At 47.2% G+C, this 17,353-nt stretch overlaps 1 protein-coding gene across 1 annotated transcript in view; it reads left to right on the top strand.

Annotated features, from left to right (window-relative positions):
• CPLANE1 (ciliogenesis and planar polarity effector complex subunit 1) overlaps positions 1 to 17,353 on the top strand; it is a 218,550-nt gene that overhangs the window by 69,638 nt on the left and 131,559 nt on the right. The gene's annotated exons all lie outside the window — the stretch shown is intronic.

Below are 17,353 nucleotides of genomic sequence, written 5' to 3'. Positions count from 1 at the left end.
CTTTAGAGGCCATTTTTCCCCGCAAAGCGGGGGTTGGCCTTTTTCGGGAACCGTGGTTGTTGTTGTTTTTCGGTCCCCTTTTTGAAGCAATGTTTTACGGCCGGATGCCCTTCCTGACGCCAACCCTTTTTGCCGCCTTTAACGACAAACGGGGAATTACCAGTGAACTGGTACTCAATTAGCCGACCTCGGAAGGATGACAGGCTGAGTCAACCCCCCTGGCGTTAATTCAGCAATCGACCGGGATTCAAACCCAGGATCCTAGGATCCTAAGCCGGCACCCTAGCCGCTAGCCCAACACCAGGGATAACTACTCGATTACTGCTCGTAAATCATAAAAGCGAGGACATTAATCCATCCATCCAAAGGGATGGGTTCTTTGCTCATTACATATTACATAACTTACATAACTTGAAGTAAATGCAAAAATGTCTCGTAATTTTTACAACTACTCATTGGTTGTGCTTCCTTGTTGCAACTTGCTAGTATTTTGCATGCTCGCATAGTGATGGAAGGGGAAGTGGGATAAAAAGTGACTTCATTTTTCTATACAGTATATTCAATGAACTCTTTTCCTGCTTCCAAACTTGCATATATTTTCAAGGTCTTGAAGTGTTACTGCTGTATTTTCCTTTTTCATCCTCCTTTTAAAAATACTTTTAAATCCGTCCTTTCTTCTCCTCTTGCTTTCTGTTTATGAACTGACTAGTAAAAGCTCATCAAAATGATGGGTTGGAACAGTTTATTCGACGGTGCAGCCTCGTGAGCGTGCCAAAGTCTGAAGCCTCGGCTTAGTGTCCTAATATCTTCTTTATTTATTGAACATCCTACGGACGTAAATGAACACTCGGTTTATTCTGCGCAGGTTGCACATCAAGTGCAGCAAATTTCACTTCCCTGCACCTTGTATTGTTATTTAAAAAAGCACTTCTGTACACTGCCCTTGAGGCTCGGTTTGCAAGCCACCGTCTATAATTCCAATAAAGGAGACATAATTACTCTTATGGAAAATGTTTTTGAGTTTGTATTTATCCTCAAAAATAGACCGTAGTGAACACACATTTGTCTTAAAAGATTGACCTTTACAACCTAGTCTTATGAAGGGGGACAGATATCTGTACAAACACACAAACACACACTGACATTGTGTTTTCTATGGTAAACCACCTTTAGAGGCCATTTTTCCCCGCAAGCGGGGGTTGGCCTTTTTCGGGAACCGTGGTAGTTGTTGTTTTTCGGTCCCCTTTTTGAAGCAATGTTTTACGGCCGGATGCCCTTCCTGACGCCAACCCTTTTTGCCGCCTTTAACGACAAGCAGGGAATTACCAGTGAACTGGTACTCAATTAGCCGACCTCGGAAGGATGACAGGCTGAGTCAATCCCCCCTGGCGTTAATTCAGCGATCGACCGGGTTTCGAACCCAGGATCCTAGGATCCTAAGCTGACACCCTAGCCGCTAGCCCAACACCAGGGTTTTCTATGGTAGATAATTATTTATGGTTCATGCACATCTTTATCCCATGTAAATCTTTCCTCCATTTTGATTATTTTTAGTTGGCATGATATGAAGCTATGATTTATAATTTCCAGAATTTTTTTTTATTGTGCATGTCATGAAGTGTTGTCTAATAATTTGCGTTTTTATTTTTTGTGTAATAATACTTATTTGTTAGTATTGTTGCGGATATGGGATTTGCATCCATCCATATCCGCTTGTAAATATTCCCCTATTTCCTCAATACTTCCCAACTATCCCCAATCCCCCATTCCCTAGTCCCATTTTCTGTAAACAACACTCCGTAGACCCGACCTCCCCCTATTTCCCCCATTAAATGTCGTGCCCAGGTCCACCGCATCTCACGTAGACAACTATAGGACATCTTGCTAGTTATTCTTAGTCTATGTCAGTTAAGGACTGGTTTCCATTAATTCTGACCCTTCGTTGCACCAGAATGTGATTGTATGGCACCGTTAGGAAGTTTAGGACCTCCCAATACCTCCCCGCAGCTCTTCCTCACGGTTCAGCAACAACAACAACAACAACAGCATGGCGGCGGCGTGCACAGGGAGTGCGCGTCCTCACTCCGGCTTGGTTGGTAGGGGGTGTTGGGAGGGCATGAGGCCTTCCCAGCGAGCCGCCATCGAACATGTGCTCGACGGGGTTACCACATAGGGGCTCCCTGTCAGCTCCTCGTCAAGGGCGGAGCCCGGTAACCCCCGCACCCAATGGGAGCGGCGGACCGGTCCCATCTGGGGCGGAGCCAACCAGCCGAGGGCGTGTCACTCCCCGCTGAGCATGCGCAGGAAGAGGGAGGGTGACGTCAGATGCGCGCTGAGCTTGAAGCAAGAGAGACGTCCCTTCCGAGCGCTGTGAGGCCTCCCTGCATCTCTTGGACCGTGCTTGATCCTGTCCCCGAGCCAAGGTGCACCTTGTGCCATCGAACTACCTGTCCCTTCCTGCCATCAATCCCTGTGTAAGTCAGCCTTGTCCCGTTTGTCTGTGGTCTGTCTGGGATAAAATAAGATTGTATCTAAGTGCCTATCTCTTCTGTGTCTTTTACCTCACTCTACCTTGTAATCTACCCCTTTTCTCCACCACTAATTATACCCTCCTCCGGAGGTCTTGAGAACTGTACCCCTGGCGTCGTTTCATTTATCCCAGTCGTTGTGTCCTTTCCAATCATTGATTTAGCGTAGCGCGATTTGGCCAACGTTCGGGTGGAATCGGGTGAGTTGGGGAAGAATCGGGGGAACTGTTAGGTCGCGGCAATACCACCGCTCGGTAAATAACATCTAATCCGCGATCCGTAACAATTGGTGTCAGGAGTGGGATTCGAACCTGGGACTAACTTTATTTAGCCCAAATTTTGGACACCAATTGTGTTATTACAGTAACAATTGGTGTCGAGGAGTGAGATACGAGGCCCGAAGCGCGCTTAACGCACTCAAAATTACAAGCAGTTGGAAATTGTTTTGTTTTTAAAGGAAAACCCGAATTTTGAAAGTCGCGCTATGGCAGATCAAGACGGCTGGGTTCCGGTAGAGGAGAGTGAGGCAGGGTCGATCCAGGACCAAATTGAGGGACAAGAGGAGAGCGAAGCAGTGAGGGCGGCAGGTTCGCAAAATGGCGTCCTCGCGCACGTGGTATCAGACGCACAAAGTGGCGGCTCGCACGAGCGCGGGGTAGCTGCGCCCGCTGTGCAAATAGCGGGAATTGATGTGCGGGACCTCATGGCGCAGATTAATGCAACCATACTAATGGCAAATATGGGGCTAGAAGCAAAAATGGATGCTCAGGGTGAGCGAATGGGACAAATGGGGAACCGGATGGATGCTCAGAGTGAGCGATTGGAGGGCCAAATGGGGGTAATGGGGAACCGGATGGATGCTCAGGGTGAGCGATTGGAGGGCCAAATGGGGGTAATGAGGGACGAAGCGAGGGGTACCGGTGAGGGATTAGACAAGAAATTTGAGGGGTTAGACAATGGGATAAAAGAGGTGAAAAAGGGGTTAACGGGGGTAGAAAACAGAATGGCCGCTCCAGAGAATCAAATGGAAGGGATGAAAAAGGGGTTAGAGGGGTTAGAAAACAGTATGGAAGGCAAATTGAGGGACATGAGGGACCAAGCGGAAAGAAGTTTAAAAAATGGGGCAGCAGATAGAGGGGGTCAGAATGGGGGTAGAAACTAAATTGGATGCTCACAGGGAGGAAATGGAGCAGATGAGGGTGGCATCTGGGCAGGAGATGCAAGTGATGGGAGAAGAGATCAGAAGAGGAGTGAGTGAGGAGGTCGGAGGAGTGCGCGAGGAGGTGAGGCACTGTAAGGAGCGCATGGAGAAGGAGGTGAGAAAGGGGACTGTAAAATTGCAAGGTGGTATAGAGGAGTTGACGCTGGGAGTAGAACAACTGACAGTGGGACAAAAGGAGTTGGGGGACCAGGTAAAGAAGAACACAGCGGTAATAGAGGGTTTAAAATCGACACAGAAGGAGATGAAAAAGGACGTAGGGGTAATTAAAAAAGAGTGTCAGACAGTACATGAGGACCTGACGAGGAAAATGAACAAGGTGGTAGAGGTGATGGAGGTTAAAGAGCGGGAGTTGCGGGAGCACATAGAAAAAAATAAGGTGGAGTTAGAGGAAGAACTTAAGGGGGCGCACGAGGAGATGAAGGAGGTGAAGCAGAAATTAGAAGAAGTGGAAGAAGGGGTGAGCGAAATTAAGAAGCGACGGAGAGAGGATAAGAAAGAGATAAAGGAGGAAGTAAAAGAATTGGTCCAAAGTCTGTGTTTGGATCGTGATGATGTGCTCATTAACCGGATGAGGGATTCGCAGGTGATGGAGGAGAAGCGAAGAGAAAGAGGACCCGGTGTAAGTGGTGACCAATATGGTCGTGCGTATGATGCGCCAGGTGATTTAATAAGCTTGGGGGTCGAGATAGACCCGGATGTTCGTGAGAGGCCAAGAGTGAGGTGTATGGCTGGTCCAGAGGGTATGGAGCGAGGGTGCGAGCGAGAGGGTCCGGTGATGGGAGAGGTGCGAGGTGTGAGTGAGCAAGGTTGTGGTGGTATGGAATGGGTAGCGGGTTGCGGAAGTGTGACCCATGCATCGACACCAACAGGGGTAGTTTTTAGAGCGACAGGGGAGGCACGAGAGCCCCTTGGGGGTAATGTACTGTGGGGACCCGGCCGGTTCGGCCCCGCGCTGACCCCGCAAGGGGCGACGCACGGGGTCCGGCAGGCGGGCAGCGACTCACATAGGAGGTGGTCCCACAAGGTCCCACTCGCGCCGTATGACGGTGGGTAAGGGTGGCATCCCTGCCACCCTTCCCATGAGATGGGGGCAAATGCGCTATAGATTATGGGGTGTATGGCAGTGAAAACTAGCCCGGGTGGATTAGGATATTGTGTGTAGGGCTCTAGAAGATGACATTAGGTAACGTTAAGGTTTAGATAGTGACTGATACCTGTAGTGGGGACGTAGTAGCTTAGTGTTTGATAATGACGTGGGAGCGCAATAGTTTAAAGGGACGACTGGGAAGCGCAAGTTTCAGAAGGGAGTAGTTAGATGAGATGATGCTGTGTGAGAACTGGACAGGTGTGTGGAGCAGTGTATGAGTAGTGAGTGTTGTGGATCGGCGCAAATGCGCTTGGGGGAGAGAAGGGTGCAGGCGGCACCAAGTATGAGAGCACAGGTGTGCAAGTACAGGTGTGTGGAATACATGGAGTATTGGAATGAGTGGTGTGGAGAGAGTTGGAGTAAGTGGTACGGAGTGGTGTGCATGGTGCGAAGGTGTGGATGGGGGAAGAGTGGACCCCTTTTCACGAGTACCCGGGGAGGGTAGTTTAAAGAATAGTTAGAAGGTATAGGTAAATTGTGGTTGGATATTGGCATTTGTGGTGCGGTTGCAGAATGGTATTGTGGATGGGTGCATTGGTGTGGTGAAATTGGCTGGTCGTGTGGCCTGTTAGTATGAGTGTGAATGGTTGGGCACTCCGCCACTGTTAGATGTCGGCCAGGTGAGGCCGCAGGTGGGCTCTGGGAGCCGTTAGTGTCAGTGGGTGCCTGAGGATCCCGGGTGTGGATCGGGCAGCCCGTGCCAGAGAGGGCACTGAGGGGGTGAGAGTGCGAGAGGGCCTTCCCCAGTTAGTTAGGTTAGGGTGAGGAGCAGGTGAGCTCGGTAGGCAACAACAGTGGTGGAGGTGTGCAGGTGGGCGGACCAGCTGGGAGCGTCACACGACCCAGCCACCGAAATTGTGCGGGGGCACCGAGTGATGAATCGGGGGAGTGAGACCCCAACTTGAGAAGCACCACAGTTTGGTCAATGGGAATTGGTTTTTAGAACCCATAGTGTAAGTTGGCCAATGGATTGGCAGGGAAAGACCCCGGGTAATGTAAAGTTGTTAAAGTCATTTAGGAAATAGTTAGGATTGATGAACCTGTCGCACCATACGCAGCCACTTACCTGAGGTGATGATGATGACTCCACACCTGTGTTCCTTTGTTCTGTGTTGCAGGAAAGGAGAATTGCTGTGTGGATTTGTGAGACGCATCACGACGTGGATGAGACATTGGGGTGATTCCATCTCTCACTCCTTAGGAGGGACTGATGATGAATTGGTGATGGCAAATTTTGATGAGAGTTGGAAATGGCAAATTTGATTGGTTAGGAGGGAGAGAAGACGAATTTGGTTTATGGGAGGAACGGGGAAGACAGTAGGGACGTTTGTTGATGTGTAAAGTAGATGTTTATGGGTAGTGTTGTGTGTTGTGGATACAGTAAGGGGTAAGGGAGGGGCAATGTAGGTTACCTGGTGGGGGGGGGGGGGGCGTACGGTAGGAACGTACCTGTCTCACCTGGTTCCCATGTGCCCCCAGTGTGCATTACCTTGAATTGCGTGCACTTTTGCGCCCTTACCACCTTACTCACTTGTCTTCTTTTGTCTCCCACCTCCGAGGATCTGGCTTTGGGGCAGAGAGAGAGGAGAGAGAGGTGCTGGCTCCGCAGTTGTGGGCCTGTACTGCCGCTGCTTGCTGCCTGGATCGATACACCATATGGACCGCAATTTTTGTGGCCGCCCACAATGGACCGCAGTTCTTTTGCGGTCAAGCACCACCCGTGGATGGACCTGGGTCAACGTGGCACCTATGCCATACAGGTGAACCACTTTTAGTTGGCCCCCCTGACGGCCACAATTTAGAAATGGACGCGGTTGGCGCCTTTCTTTATTTCTAAAGAAGCCAGAAGGCCAAGTGCACTCCAAGAAGGCAAGACCAGCGGCAGAACATCGGCCGGCTGCGACACCACCGGTGACCATGGACACTTAATTGTGCATTTTTATTGCACACTTTATTGGTGCACCGGATGGTGCTGACTGTGCATAATGGGGTGGTGCTTTTGGTGCTTGGACGGGGTGCTCTGCACATTATTAAAGGCCGTAGGGCCACAGGGCACTCGTGGGTTGGTGTATCGATGCTGGCATGCGTGCTCTCTCTATGCATAACATCTGCATGTGTTCCTCAAAGAACAGGTCCTGGATCGTAGTGTAAATATCAGTGTAGTCTTGTGTAAATGATGCTCCCTACCGGCTGTATGTTTAGTTTGAGGATGCTTTCCGCGATTCGGTTATCCTGTGGGTGTGTTTCTGTTAGGAGAAGGGTGCAACGTCGCAGGGGGACATATTTACTCATTTGTGAACATCTGTAAAACTGTCGCACTCAGGGTTGAGTTAATAGTAGAGGGAACTACATCTGAGTGCCACACTAAAGTAGGTAAAAATTTATCGGGTCGGGACGCCCCGAGGTAGAGAAGGGTGCAATGTTGCGGATATGGGATTTGCATCCATCCATATCCGCTTGTAAATATTCCCCTATTTCCTCAATACTTCCCAACTATCCCCAATCCCCCATTCCCTAGTCCCATTTTCTGTAAACAACACTCCGTAGACCCGACCTCCCCCTATTTCCCCCATTAAATGTCGTGCCCAGGTCCACCGCATCTCACGTAGACAACTATAGGACATCTTGCTAGTTATTCTTAGTCTATGTCAGTTAAGGACTGGTTTCCATTAATTCTGACCCTTCGTTGCACCAGAATGTGATTGTATGGCACCGTTAGGAAGTTTAGGACCTCCCAATACCTCCCCGCAGCTCTTCCTCACGGTTCAGCAACAACAACAACAACAACAGCACGGCGGCGGCGTGCACAGGGAGTGCGCGTCCTCACTCCGGCTTGGTTGGTAGGGGGTGTTGGGAGGGCATGAGGCCTTCCCAGCGAGCCGCCATCGAACATGTGCTCGACGGGGTTACCACATAGGGGCTCCCTGTCAGCTCCTCGTCAAGGGCGGAGCCCGGTAGCCCCCGCACCCAATGGGAGCAGCGGACCGGTCCCATCTGGGGCGGAGCCAACCAGCCGAGGGCGTGTCACTCCCCGCTGAGCATGCGCAGGAAGAGGGAGGGTGACGTCAGATGCGCGCTGAGCTTGAAGCAAGAGAGACGTCCCTTCCGAGCGCTGTGAGGCCTCCCTGCATCTCTTGGACCGTGCTTGATCCTGTCCCCGAGCGAAGGTGCACCTTGTGCCATCGAACTACCTGTCCCTTCCTGCCATCAATCCCTGTGTAAGTCAGCCTTGTCCCGTTTGTCTGTGGTCTGTCTGGGATAAAATAAGATTGTATCTAAGTGCCTATCTCTTCTGTGTCTTTTACCTCACTCTACCTTGTAATCTACCCCTTTTCTCCACCACTAATTATACCCTCCTCCGGAGGTCTTGAGAACTGTACCCCTGGCGTCGTTTCATTTATCCCAGTCGTTGTGTCCTTTCCAATCATTGATTTAGCGTAGCGCGATTTGGCCAACGTTCGGGTGGAATCGGGTGAGTTGGGGAAGAATCGGGGGAACTGTTAGGTCGCGGCAATACCACCGCTCGGTAAATAACATCTAATCCGCGATCCGTAACAGTATTTTTTATTTTCCTGTTAGATTGACAGTTACGAGGAGAAATAACAGTTACAGAATTATGGAGGAGAATCAACAGGTATGATGTGTTTGATAAAGGGGCCATTCCATGTGAAAGTCGAGAGTTCATAGACCACTTTACTCTGCACAGTCTTGAGTAAAAGATCATAGGAATCTTGCTTTGCATTTCCAAGCAGTATCTGTATCTCCAATGAGCTGTGATTTTGTTTGACTGTCTCTATTCCCCAACGCTGAGAGTGTGAGAGGCAAATTTGATTGGTCTTAATGGCATACTATTTTGCCCAAATTTTTTTTTTTGCATAAAAGATCGAGGCTCGTGTAAGAGCTAACATTCATCACAAAAAAAACAAACGGACACATAAAAAAAAAAATCATAAAGGGAGCGGGCGACAAGATGGAGAGAGAGAGAGGGAGAGGGAAGCACACAAGTACAACAGTAGAGAGCAGGGACATCAGGAGATCTGTGGGAGGGACAGGGCTTGGGGCGAGGAGGCACGGGAAAGGGGGGTGGGGGGTGAGAGAGGTATAAAACACATGGACACTGCTCGGACTCACAAGGAAAGAAGTCGGTATTTCAAAAAAGTGTATCTGGGGTGAATTAGCAGGGGTAGAAAAGATCAATGTTTTGGATGGGGGGAGATAAGGGATGGTGGTGAACAGCTGTTTTAAAGACCTGGAGGATCTCTGCGGATCTCTGCGCCGGCCTTTTCCCCTTACCAAGGGGGGGGATTAGTCCCCTTGTCTTTGACTAGGCGACGGGACCCGGGACCTATGACGTGGGATTGAAGAGAGTGAGGGAGTTTGTTCTTGAGGCGTGAGAAAAGAGGAATGAAAGAGTGAAGGTGAGCAGAGAGTCTTGATATTGGCAGTTTCACCAGAAGAGGGTTGCTGGCAGATCTTGTGCGACCTGTAGGAATATATGGGGGACAGATCACAGACAGAGCTGGGGGAGCTAAGCCGGAGAAGAGTCGGTAGAAGACAGTCCACCAACCTGCCTGTGGTGAGTGAAAGGCCCTCAGTGTTAGCTTCATCGTGGGAGATTCCAATGATTCTGAAAGCTTTGGTTTCAGCAGCGTGAAGCCGAGCTAGGTGTGAGGCAGGAGCACCGGCCCAGAGGGGGGGAACAGTATTCCATTGAGCTGCGGATGAAAGCTTTGTATGTGGTGAGGAGCTCAGGTGAGCCAAGGAAGGACTTTGCACGACAGAGGATGCCCAGTCGGCGACAGGCTTTGGAAGCTAGCTTGGAAATGTGGTTTTCCCAGGAAAGATCAGGGCAGATTGTGAGTCCCAAAAGCTTGAGTGACAGAACTTCTTGGAGAGGATTGTTCAGAAAGTAGATGGGAGGGTTGTCCAGTCGGTTTTTTCGGAGAGACATCGTAAGAGTGTGAGATTTGTCAGGATTGAAAGACATGTTCCACTTGTTTGACCAGTCTGTGATTTTGTCAAGGTCTGCAGACTGCCAATCTGAGGGATGAGGTATGGAGCGGCAGAGACTGGAGTCATCAGCAAAGAGATAGAGAGGGTTTTCCAGAGTCGGAGAGATCATTGATGAAGACGGATCAATACTGCTAAACTAGAGGTTTTTGGAAATGCTAATTAGGTGATTTGTTTTCGACAGTGTTCAAGTACTGTATATAATGCAAGTGAAATAAAATAAAGATTCTAAAGGCTGTAGAAAAAAAATAACCTTTTTTCAGATGTTTACTGCCCTTGATGCAGTCTTTTACACCACCTTGTTTAACACGTTAAATTACTGTTTTTTTCAGCTTATCAGTCGATACTTTTTCCCAGAAGTCAGGGCCTCGAATTGTATTCATAATCTACTTATTTATGAATGAAGGTAAGAAAAATAGGAATATTAGCTAATTCGACTTGTACTCCACATCGACTTGTATGCCAAAAAGTATGGTAGTCCTTCATGCCTGTTGTATATGTCCTTTATGATGTTCCCAAAAACAGTAAGTTTCCTATTTGGAATGATTTTCAATTTTGTTTGACTGCCAGGCAGGCAGACAGAGTAAAACAATGAGAAGGACCCGCTCCCTAAAGGATCGACCAGGGGGATTGCATTATTAGCTCACCTCAAACGTCGTAATGGGGAGCTTATGAGATGGTGTATTGTCAGTCCATCAACACTTGCAAATTGTCCTCCGAAACTGCACCTGGCATGAAAAAAAACCATCTGGGTCTAAGGAGGTCCACCGTGGGTCCACCAAGGGTCAAAATGGGTATGGGTTTGACCCCCCCAAAATAGGTATTTCCTTTCTTCTCTGAAACTACACACACAATGCCTATGAAACCTGACAACAACCTTCATCACCCGTGATGTACCAACGTTTGTTCACAGCAACAGAAAAATTGGGATCTAAGAGCCTACGGGGGGGGGGGGGGGGGAAGGGGGGGTCGTTCTCCAAGCAATCGTTGAGATTGATTTAAAATGCTATGATACTGTTTAAGATAACTTAAATAGTTGTTGTAGCATACTGCTTTATTCCACCAGGTGAGAGCACCCAGGGGAATTGCCCCTATTTTTATCCTTATTGTAAGGTGTAATCCAAAATACCTCTCACCGCCTAATTCGAAACACCTCACTGCACCGGAAAAGTGGGGACAGGAATACTGCACTGGAAAAGGTTGGGGACATGTAATACCTTCTCACACCTGGAGGCAGCATAGAGCAGATACACATTAGAATAGAGAATCTTCGTCGCCTACCTCCCTTCCCAACCCCCTACCCCCTCCCCCAAGACGACTGGCAAAGATAGAAACAACCCTCTGCAATAATTTGGGTCATGCTTATCCTATGCAGCATGTCTGGATGTTATCGGCCCAGAACTGTAGGAGGAGTAGCTCGCGAAACACACACACACACACACACACACACACACACACACACACACACACACACACACACACACACACACACACACACACACACAAGCAGCGGTCTATGAATTAATGTAGGGATTATCTTGCTACTTCCTCTCTACAAATTTGCGCTTGAGACGAGATTCCGTACAATTTGCCAAATTTAGCGCCAAAGTACTGCTAAACTACAGGTCCGTGTTCCAATTCATGTTCCGAATCGTGTTCAAAATATAGACTTCAATTGAAATTGAGTTGTTCCCTCAATCATAGATTGTAATCATCGACTGAAATCAGCCATAACTCTGTGAAATTAGCCACACCTTCCTCCTTTTACAATGGAGAGAATCTACATATGTCATTCCAAAGCTCTTTTCAAGCCCTACATACAACCTTCCCATGCTTGATGTGATAGATCAAAAACAGAATTTTTTTTCTTTCTAAATTTCTAAATTCTAAATTTATTTCCACGACTTCAGTTGACTATTGCCCTGACATGGAGCATGTGAACAAAAATACATGCATTCTGATAGAGTATACCTTCAACATCGTATGCAATACATGCATTCTGATAGAGTATACCTTCAACATCGTATGCAAAATATCGTGCTGGGATTTGCATTCATTACAGAGATTATACGACCTTGTCCCAATGTGTGGATGACTCTGAAGAGTATTATTAGCATCCATTGACTTCAAGGTGCAATAGGCTGATGGACAGGGCAAATTCCAAGATTCAAATGAACTTATGACCTGAAAGGATGGAAAAATCATTATTGGATAAAAAGCCCCTTTCTTTAAAATACATTATTTTAACGAGATGGTATTCATAGAATACTTACCCTGCGCAGTCAACTTGGTGCGATCCAACTCTCCTGTTTGTGAAGGTTTTTTTTTTTTCTTTGATTCAATATGGCTGCCAGATCACGTGAGCGATGACGTCATAAATTTATGTTCTCGAATGTAATTGTTGTCGATCACGCTCAATAAATTTCAAACTGATCAGACTAAGCATTGTCCCTGTCGAATTATGACGTCATAATTAAGGCACCAATGACGTCATCGTTAACGACACTTATTCCCCATACGAAGTTCTTTACAATGAGCCACGTTTCAAAAAATTTTCATGGAGTAGTTTTGGAGATAGAGGATCAACGTTTTTCGATTTTTTTCCCCCCAAGATTGCGTCCGTACCACGTGACATATGATGTCAAAATAATGAATAAAAAATTCCACCGGTGGAGGTGTTCTTATCGTAAAATTTTGTGTCAATCGGACGAACGGTTGCCGAGAAAATAGATTTTAAAAATGCAGACACGCACACACGCAATAAAAATGCCATGCACGCGCCACACATACGCATCCGAATGCTTAACCCTGCTTTTCACTTTGCGAGCGCTGGGGAACTATACAGGTTTGAGTGCTAGAACCAGGGCCGCCGAGAGCCAGAATGGGCCCCGCGGCAATACCAATTGTCGGGCCCCTTTTATACAGGCCCCCTTCAAAAAACATTTTAAAAAATCAACCGATAGCTACGGGGGTTTCCATATTTTCGGCGGAACAAACATGCCATGGCTCAGGGAAATTGGGCTGTTATTCATTTATTCCTGTATGAGCAGGAGTACCCAGCATTGCCCAGTAATGTTCTAATCCTGTTGGCATTTTGAGGAAATCAATTTGGTTTTTTTCTTTATTTATTTTTTGTTGTACGTACAGTCACGTGAAAAAGTAAGCACACCCCATGTAATGTTTTGACTTTTTCAACATATTTCAACATACAGCTATTTGATCTTCATTTCAACAATATTGATAGATAAAGGTGATATAATATAACAAATATCATGAAACATTTACATTTTGTAGTCCATTGTATAATTTAAAGAAACATAAAGGCAAATTTCGCATGTGGAAAAAGTAAGTACACCCTGACATTTATCACTACTTCAAAAGACTTAAAATTAGAATCAGGTGCACCAGCTCAGGTGCAAATGATTAGAACATCGTTAGAGAGGATCTTGGAGAAACCTGTCTCATTTAAACCTCAGACATTTAGTTGGGTTTGCTCTTTGTTGTTGAAGTGTGCGGCGTCACCATGCCTAGATCAAAAGAGCTCTCTGAGGCCTTCAGAAAGAAGGTTATAGATGCCTACGAGTCTGGGAAAGGATTTAAAAAGATCTTCCAACAATTTGAAACCAATCATTCGACTGTCCGGAAGATCATCTACATGTGGAGAAGATTCCAAACAACTGCCAACTTGTTCAGGCCAGGCCGCCTCAGCAAGTTCAGCCCGAGAGCAGACCGCAAGATGCTGAAAGAAGTCTCTAAGAACCCCATAATGTCATCACGGGACCTACAGGTAGCTCTTGCCACTGTTGATGTCAAAGTGCACGAGTCTACCATTAGAAAGAGGCTGCACAAATTTGATCTACATGGGAGGTGTGCCAGGAGGAAACCTTTGCTGTCCAGAAAGAACATCAGGGCAAGACTAAAGTTTGCCAATGAACACCGAGGCAAAGACCAGCACTTCTGGAACAATGTGCTCTGGACAGATGAGTCAAAGGTAAAGCTATTTGGCCACACTACCAGAAGACATGTTTGGCAAAAACCAAAGACAGCATTTGATCACAAGAACCTGATACCAACTGTAAAGCATGGTGGTGGAAATATTATGGTTTGGGGCAGCTTTGCTGCATCAGGGCCTGGGCAGCTCACCATCATAGAATCCACGGTGAATTCTTCATTGTACCAGAGGGTGCTTGAGGATAATGTGAGGCCATCTGTCAGAAAGTTTAAGCTCAACCGAAGGTGGACCTTGCACCATGACAATGACCCTAAACATAGCAGTAAATCCACCAAGGAATGGCTGAAAAGAAAGAAATGGAGGGTTCCGGAATGGCCAAGTCAAAGCCCGGATCTAAATCCCATCGAGATGTTGTGGGGGGGGATTTGAAACGAGCTGTGCATGTAAGAAACCCCTCAAACATCGCACAGCTGAAAGAATTCTGCATGGAGGAGTGGGCAAAAATTTCTCCCAGTCGATGTCAGAGACTGGTAGACAGTTAGTTATAAGAAACGCCTGCTTGAGGTTGTTTCTGCCAAAGGGGGCAAAACCACCTATTGGAGCCAAGGGTGTACTTTTTCCACATGCGAAATTTTCATTTAAGTTTATTTAAATTATACAATGGACTACCATATGTAAATGTTTCATGATATTTGTTATATTATATTACCTTTATCTATCAATATTGTTGAAATGAAGATCAAATAGCTGTATGTTGAAATATGTTGAAAAAGTCAAAACTTTACATGGGGTGTACTTACTTTTTCACATGACTGTACCTAAAACATTCCCCTACAAACACCCATTAAGAAAAATATATATTTCAAAGGGAGGAGCAAAGCGCCCCTCCCTTTATATGGGATCGTTTCTCCGTATGCAGCTTTAACATACAACAACAACAACATGCATTTTAAAGGCCATTTTCCCTACTAGAGTGGGGGTTAGCCTTGCGGTCCCCATGACAATCTTCTCCATTTTGCCCTATTTTCTGCATCTCTCCTTGTTAACCTCCTTGCCCGCATTTCTTCTTCCACCATCTTCAGCCAAGTCTTTCTCGGTCTTCCCCGTCCTCTACTTCCTTCTACATTCATTTCCATCACTCTTCTCAACCAGTCACTTTCATCCTTCCTCAACACATGACCTAACCATCTCAACCTGTTCCTCTTCACAGCATCAATCACAGGCTCTATTCCCATCATCTTTCGCAATTCATCATTTGTCTTCCTCTCTCTCAACGATATTCCGCACATCCGTCGAACCATTCGCATTTCCACCCTTTCCAACCTTCGTTGCTGCTCTACGTTCATTACCCATGTCTCGCTCCCATAAATCATAACACTTCTCACACATGCAGTATACACCTTTCCCTTCAGCTTCAACGACACTCCCCTCATCATCAGCACGCCACTCAGTTCCCGAAACGTCTTCCATGCACATCTCACTCTAGCAACCGTTGCCGAGTCTGATCCACCTTCTCCATTCAGCATGTCTCCGAGGTAGCAAAATGTTTTCACACCTTCCAGCTTCACGCCATCTCCAAGATCCAACTCAACATTTCCTCCATCTGCAGCTCCCACTGTGCACACCTTACATTTGAATGTAGCTGCCACACTGGTTAATGACCCTCTCAGACCACTACATTTTTGATGAACCCACTCAGCGCACATTGTACATTGAATGGAGTTCACTCCGACACCCTTCCTGCACACAGCACAGGGCCACTTCCCAGGTCTTTCCACCTCACCACATGCTTTACCACTTGCCATCACCTTCGTCTTACCAATATTCACCTTCAGACCTTTTGTCTCCATACATTCCTTCCACTTGTTCATCTTTTCCTTCAGTCCATCCATACTTTCCGCAATCAACACCAGATCATCTGCATACAACAACTCCCACGGTAAACCCTCCTTTACGTTCTGAGCCAGCACCTCCATCACAGCTACAAATAGTAGTGGACTTAGTACCGACCCCTGATGCACTCCCACCTTCACCTCAAACTCACCACTGTTCCCGTCCATCGTCCTTACAGCTGTGCGCGCTCTTTTGTACATTGCCGTCACTACTCTGATCAACCATTCCTCCACTCCTAACTTCCTCAATGCCCATGTCAATACTTTGCGTGGAACCCTATCGAATGCTTTCTCCAGATCAACAAACCCAAGAAACAACTTCTTCCTCTTCTCCATGTACTTCTCCTGCAACTGCCTCACAATGCAAAGCGCGTCTGTCGTTCCTCTTCCTGGCATAAATCCAAACTGCATTTCGTCGATCTTCACTTTCTTCCTTATCCTCCTCTCCAACACCCTTTCCAATACCTTCATTCCATGCTCCAATAACTTTATCGCTCGGTACGAGCCACACTCCAGAGGGTCACCTTTCCCCTTGTATAGAGGGACGAGGGTACTCAGTTCCCAATCCACTGGAATGCGGCCTTCTTTCACCACCAGATTACAGATCTCTGTCATTCTCTTCACACCCCAACTTCCTGCTGCCTTCAACATATCTCCCACAACTCCTGTCGGCCCTCCCGCTTTTCTACCCTTCATTGCTTTTATCGCTTCCTCAACTTCCTTCTCAGTTATTTTCTCTGCCGGTCCTAAAACTGGGTTACTCTCTATGTTGCCATCCCATTCATTCTCTGTATTCAACAGCATTTCCATCTATCTTTTCCATCTTCTTTTAATTCCATCTGGGTCGACAACAATTTGTCCCACTTCATCCTTCAAGCAACTCACCCCCATCACATCACACCTCTCTTTCGCTATCTGCTTTGCAATCCTGAATACTGATTTCTGACCCTCTTCCGAATCCAAGCGTTCTCCGAACATTTTCCTACATGCCTCCTGTGCCTTTGCTACCTCTTTCTTTGCAGCCTTCCTGGCTGCCTTATAACTTTCATGCTCTGCTGTTTCTGCTCCCGTACCCTTCGCCTTCTGCCACTCCTTGAACTTCTTCCTCTTCTCGTCAATCCTCTTTCCAACTTCATCATCCCACCACCATGTTTCCGAATTCCTCGGTGGTCCTTTTGTCCATCCACATACCTCACCAATGGCTCCCAACAGACTAGCTTTCATTGACATCCAACCACTTTCAAGCTCAACCACATCATCCTTGACCCTACTCAGCCTCTCTTTTAATGCCTCCCTTACTGTCACCTCTTTCAACCTCCACACCTTCATTCTCGGTTGGTCCTTCACCCGCCGAGCTCTCCTCGCATCTTTCACCCTTATGTCGCAGACAACCAAGTGGTGCTGTGAAACAGCCTCCTCCCCCGGGATCACCTTTGTGTCCCAGAGGTGCCCCCTATCTCGCCTACGCACCATCAGGTAGTCAACGGTTGTTGTCGACCCACCTGACGTGTATGTAACAAGCTTATTATCCTCTTTCTGGAACTGAGTATTACAAATCAACAAATCAGCTCCATCAGCAAACTCCAAAATCCTTTCACCTTC

The sequence above is a fragment of the Myxine glutinosa genome, chromosome 1 (genome assembly GCF_964187855.1).
Source record: "Myxine glutinosa chromosome 1, kmMyxGlut1.1, whole genome shotgun sequence".
Classification (NCBI taxonomy): Eukaryota; Metazoa; Chordata; class Myxini; order Myxiniformes; family Myxinidae; genus Myxine; species Myxine glutinosa.
Note: the sequence above shows the minus strand (reverse complement) of the source record. Positions and strands in the feature narration are given on the sequence as shown.